This window comes from Monopterus albus, unplaced genomic scaffold, assembly GCF_001952655.1.
Source record: "Monopterus albus unplaced genomic scaffold, M_albus_1.0 scaffold42.1, whole genome shotgun sequence".
Lineage (NCBI taxonomy): Eukaryota > Metazoa > Chordata > Actinopteri > Synbranchiformes > Synbranchidae > Monopterus > Monopterus albus.
This window is the reverse complement of record NW_018127922.1, coordinates 971,139-977,766: the sequence shown is the minus strand read 5'-3', so window position 1 is coordinate 977,766 and position 6,628 is coordinate 971,139.

Sequence of the window (6,628 nt, the reverse complement as noted above, 5' to 3'; positions counted from 1 at the left end):
GTTATCTTTTCTTTCTCCTCCTCCCTCACTCCCGCTGCTCTCTCAGTCTCTCCCCCCTCCAGTCTTCCCATGGGCCTACAGGGGATGATAAGGTGATGTCATACCTCCGCTTCCTGGGGATGTGAGTAACTGTACACTGTGTGCCTTGGGCCATGGCAGGGAGTGCATATGTGGATGTGTGTCTGTGAGGAGCTTGTGTTTATGGACAAATGGAGAGAAGTGTAGGGGGAGCGAGTAAGTGGAGCAATGAGTACAAAAGCTGCTTGGACACAGTCATTTAAAAGTCTTTTCCACCATGTCTTTATTTTTTAACTTGTTTATTATACTTATTAATCCTCGTGGGGAAATTTCCTACTGCTGGTGGTACTTTCAGTTGCTGGCTGGCCACCAGGGGCGACTAGGGGTTCAACGTCTTGCCAAGGGCACTACAACATGTGAACTCGGGAGACCGGGAATCAAACTACCAACCTTCTGATTAGGAGACAATGGCTATACCTCCTGAGCCACAGCCGCCCCCACATAAAGGCACATATACATTGATCATGGCCCGTGTTGGCGTGAAGAGAAAAAAAATAGCATCAAAAATCACAATCTCTTACCACATTTTAAAAATGTTATGATCATGATTTTTGTTTATAATGTATCAAATAACTACATGTAATGTTCAAGAGGTCAGTGCTAGTGACAGATCCAGTAACACTGCAGCTCCCTTCAGCTCACTGATTTGGTTTTTGGGCCTGCAACTTCACTCATTTGCACTGATCAGAGTAATTTTGGGGGGCAGTAGTGAAACGTTTTCAACAAAATACTTTAAATTTTTTTCTCTCAGCTTCCTGCACAACAGCAAACGGCACACAAAAATTATACAATTAACAGACAGGGGGGTGAACAAAATGGAACATTTACCAGCTAAGAAGAGCTGGTAGAAAGCAAAACAGATGTCAAATTAACACACACCTGTGTGAGCTGGACTGAACATTGTCTACATCTCTTATCAGTGACCTTGTGTTTTTCTTGGTGGAGGGTGACTTCAGTTCACCGGAATAAATGCAGGTTACCTATTGATCTCAGAACTGAGCAAACACTAAGCACTTCCTAAACCAACATTACACTGAAATCTGCTGTGAGCTTTACATAAATTGGATTTTGGAGCATTTCAATATGTTTACGCAAGTTTTACAGAAGTCTTTTTCCACACAGTGATTCCGCAAGTCACATTGTAGTTTTCCTGTTGACCTAACTTTGGCTTTTACTGGCAATCCTTATAATGGTGATTAAATTTCAAGCATGGTTATTAATAAAATAAACAAACAAATTGTCAAATTCTGTTGTATTCTTCCAGTTTCATGCCAGTCACCTGAAAGAACATCATCAACATGCACATAAGATTGGTGTGACTTTTCCAGATAATGATGATGGCCTCAGTCAGACATCACCCAGACTTTACACTAGGAAGCTGGAATGGAAACATCTATGTAATGTCCGTGTCAACTGATTCCAGTATTTATGTTCTCACATACAGCGCCTCCTGGCAATGTCTATATAAGTTCAGGGTTGCAGTGAATGTCTGAAAAAGACTTTAAGTAGATGTTGGTACCAATATTTGATTCCCCAAGCTACAGATGGGTGATGAATAGAAGGAAAAAATAACATAATTGAGCTGTTCTGTAACCTAGATATGCAAAGTTCAGTCAATTCTTTAATAGGAAATGAACTGGCAACTATTCAGAAGTAAAAATTGCCTACATTTTCTGGCTGGACATTCTTTGATTTGATGCTTTTCTTTGACATGCATGATAATAAACGGAATATCTTTGGATTTGTTGGTTTGACCAAACAAGATATTTTAGACTGGTTTCTGGCTGGTAGGAAATCAGTCTACAAATATATACAGTAGCATGCTTTGAAAAAGGGCTAATCATCACTACATTACTGAATTAACATCAAGCTGTATTACTCAGCTACATGCATTATTAGGCTTTTAGACAACATGTAAATCAAACTGAGGTAGATTACTTGTTTTCCTTGTGTTAAATGTATAAGTAACAACACTGCACCAACAACACTGACATGAGGTTTGGAAATGAGGAATGTAATGTAATGTATGGTCACTGTTGGATAAAACAATACAGAGGCAGCTGTGTGTTCTTAACTGCTTTTAATAAAATATAGTTCAGTTGTGCTGGACAGCTGACGAACCCTCCCACTACTTTGCTACAGTAACAAACACGTAATTTTGAGTGAGAAGTTCTTGGCATTCATTTTTAGTAAATCAGACAAAATCTCTGGAGGGGAGTGAAAGGAACAGGCTGGAACAGAGGGATTCTGGGAAAAGAGTCCCCCCTTCTTTTGTCCCTGTAAGGTTTGCCTGTGCCCTGAGCCTGTGGCTGGTAGCTTGAAGCACTTCCCTTATAAATCAAACATAAGCCCATGCTGGTGCTGCAATCCATCTGTGCTAGGAGAAGCATTTTGAACATGTGTTCATTACATGCTTTTCACTGAATCAAGAGCTATATCAAGGTTTTTGATTGTTTATAATCAAATGGCATTTTTACAGTGAGATGTACAGAAATAATTAAGCAACTTAACGCACAAGGTGTTTCTTTAACTTGTAATTATATTTCAGAATTTACTTAACTCCACAATCTTCCCCTAAACCTAGTTCTTGTAGCCTAACTGTAAAACTAACCACATACTTGGCCAGAGGACGTAAACCCGGCCTCTTGAGACAAAACAAGGGGCTTTTGCGGGGCAAACATCCACTCCGACCACTGGTCCCTAAGTTTTCCACAATAATCTAGCAGTAGGATTTCTTTTATTTAACTCACACTTCTTGATCCATTGTCATTTCTCTCCTTCTCTTCCTCTTCTGTCCTATTTGGTCCCTTTCTGTTAGTCCTCCTCCTCCACCACTTCCTCACCTACTGTACTGAAGTCAACACACAATGGGCCACTTCAAAAGGTCAGTTTGCTTTAGACATTCCTTTTAGAGAACGAGAGAACAATTATAGCTACTTCTCTGGTCTGGTCTGGTCTGGTCTGGTCTATGCACAATAAAAAAGGAAGTCGGGGCAGAATTAAATTGAGAATAAAAGAAAGAAAGAGAGAGGAAGTCACAGTATCCGCAATGACACAGTCATGGCCACAACCAAACAGAAGGAGATACAGTATCTGGGATGAGTGGAATGTGAAGCATTTTCCATAAATAGGCCTTGACCTCAGGTGGACCAGTTTTTTCCCTCTCTTTATATTTTCATGTTCTGAATGACAGGAAGGGGAAAGGGAAGAGGAAAAGATAAGAAGTTAAACTTGGATGTTTCTTGCTCAGAAATGAGACTGGGCAGCGACACAGAAAAGAGTGGGTGTAATGGCTTTGCTTACGCATTCACTGCCAGAAAAAGAATTACTCCATGACGACTTCCAGGGAAATGAAAAGAGGAGACTGTAATGCCTTTTTGCCTCACGTCCTTGACACAAGTGCAGTCATGTTATTTATTTTTGTAAGAGGACTGGTCTATGTGATCCCATTTGTACATAAAAAATACAGATGTTTCGGTTTCACAGCACTTGTTTTAATATTAATTTATTCAAAGACGTTTAAGACTGAATAAGAAATGTAGGAGATTCAGGAGAGATTTATTGTGCTTACATTACAGTTGCAACTCATGACTCACACAAATATCAAAGAATGACAAAATAACCATATTAGTGGTATATTTGGCTCAGGCAGCTAGAGAAATTTGAATTCCAGCTGACCAAACATTGGCTTTATTTTCCTGGTCCCACACTACTTAGAAGACTTACAATTTTTAGCTGCATGTACTGTAGTAATAATAATAATTTTTATTGCTATCACTTACTTCATTACTTGGAAACTCCGGAGCTTCCAGTGGACCTGTGATGTTGTGTCAGAAGTTTCTAAACATGGTAAAATGGCATAGGCGTGAGTAGCATTTCAACAATTGAACAGTAGGCCCTTTCCTTAGTTCTGAGCATCAACAGGAAGTCTGAAACGTCACACATACTTGGAAGGACTCACTAATAAAATGCATTTTCATCAACCAGAGCTCTGTTTCCCATAGGATGCGGAGAAATGTGAGACATGAAAACACATCAGCTGACACAGTGTCCACAAAGGGTCATGGACAATGATATTTTTTAGTCATAACGTGTTTGCGTAGATGTGCAAATGATTGTATTTAAATGAATCCCTAGTGCCAGGCTGCAGCATAAGTAGTGTAAATTCCCATAATGCTAACAGGAAGAAAGGAGCAGAGAAAGGTCTGACTTCATCGCTAACTACTCCATTCAGGATATTTTTGACCATCGCGGGCGTCATCGCTGCAGTTGGTCTGTGTGAGAAAGTGCATTTGTGTATGTGAGACATCACAGCTGAGTAGACAGGCCAGTTTCCTGTCTCGACAAGGTGTGTGTGTGTGTGTGTGCCTACTTAACTAAAACAATAGATGATGATTCTCCCATATTTCTGGAAGCACAAGCAATGATTTAGAGTCACACTCAAAACATGAGACACTTGTGCAAAGTGTGTGTGTACAAATTGTACTGAGTGCAGGTGTGACTGGGGGAACCATCATTCCACCTATTATCCTCCAGTTTTTACAATGTTTTTAAGACCTTTCCAAAACGGTGACGAGTCAAAAGATGTGCTTTCCTGTCTGTCAGAAGAACATCCGTTCCCATACTAAATCACCAAACAATGTAGATCTTGGATAAATCTCCAAATGCCTGAATTAGATCCTCAATGACATCCCAGTTATGGCAAACACAATAAAATTTGGGAAAGACCCTGGTTATGGTTAATAAAAAGGCAAGCATTACTTACAGGTCTGTAGCCTTGACCTAAATGAGTGGCATATGAAGAAAATACGTGGCACATTTATCCCAGGGCTCCATTTATTAGCCTAGGAACAACAGTGTTTGTATGCTTCCCTTTGCTGAATTCTGTGACTAAACCCAAAAGGGTCTCTTGGTTGACAAATGCCATTTGCTCTCTGAAGGAAAGCTGCATGTCCCTCAGAATGGTTCTAAACAGCACAAATCATCTATTAGGAAAATGGATACTGAGCTCTCCTCCCCGTCTGCCTTCCTCCCCCTTGTCTCAGAAAGCAGTAGCAGATGGGGTGATGAGACCCGTGTTCACATTTCCAGTCAGATCAGCTGACTGATACGCATCCCTTGTTTCCGCTCCTTGTGATCTGTGTGAGTGGGTGCTTGTGCAGAGGGGAAAGGTGAAAGGAATAGTATGCATACAGTAACATGAACAAAGCATCTCTGTTTTCATGATGAGGCCACCAGAACAGGAACGAGAGCGAAGGAGCACTGAGCAGCTACAGGGGTTCAGTGGCTTCTTTTATCCTTAGTAACCACTTGGTATGCTCTAAAAAGGGCACTGCATGAGGAAAATAAAGAAAATTAGATCTGGTAATATATGAATTCATAAAAGAAAGGAAATCCTATAAGAAAAGGAGGTAAAAAGTGAGGAACGCTAGTAGCAGTTAAGGATAAAAAGTGAGGTAAAATTCAGGGATAAAATGATGAGAAAGCAATAAGACAGAGATGAAGGTTAAAGGAAGCTGGAAACTGAGATGAACAGGAAGGGAGAGTAAAAAAATGAAGGAACTGAAGAAGAGACAAGTAACAGATGATAGGACATGTCCTAGTTACAGGGTGTGTACACACTGATCTTTGTGTGCATGTGTGGGTCTGCTAGAGTGGTTTGTGTTGCAAGGATCTTGGCTGCTGTCAGCCTAGGGGACTCCCAGAGGAAGCCAGTCCTTGTTCACTTTACAGTGAACGATTCCCTTCCTGCTCTGCACAACCCTGCAGGCCAATGGCCAGCCAGGTTTGTGTGTGTTGTGTTGGTTCATAGGGTGGCCTGGTGGACAGAAAAAGAGAAACTCTCTTGTAAATGAGAGGTCACAGTTGCGAAAAAGTCAATGTTTGTTCACCAACAGCCATGCGTCCGGTGGTCAGTGTCCTCAGGAACCTCTTTTTTTGTTTTCTTTTGCAAACCACTGGCTGCTTCTCAAACTTGAATTTTGTTACTGGTTTGTTTCTTCCAATTAGACAAAATTGTTAGCCTGTATGATAAAGAAAGAAATGTTTTATTATGTTCAGTATAGGCAATTTGTGACAAAGAAAGAAAGAAAGCTGCCAAACTGGAGTAAAAAGCACAACACTTCCCTCAAAATTGTAATGGAGTAGAACATAAAATAAAGATCCTTATACCATAACAATTTAGCTTACATAGTTTTAGGTCAAATGGGATGTTAAACATGTTCTTCAGATGAGAAGACAAGTAAACAAAGCAGGGGATGGAAAGCTGGATTAAAAGCAGGACAATTCAGCTCTAACAATTACAAAGGGTCATCACATCACCATTTTGTAAATAAAGAAATATTGTTCAATTTGAAACAGTAATTTGTCCCACTCTTGGTACTTGGAAAAGTAATACCCCTTCTATAATGTCTCCTGCCAACCCTATTTAAATCCCACAAGAAAACGGAACTTGTTTCCAGTCTTCCCAAACATCTTAAACCACATTCCGGTGTTTCCTCCAAGATCTTTTTCCTGGCAAAACAACTTCTGAAAGAGTCTTTCAGGCTAT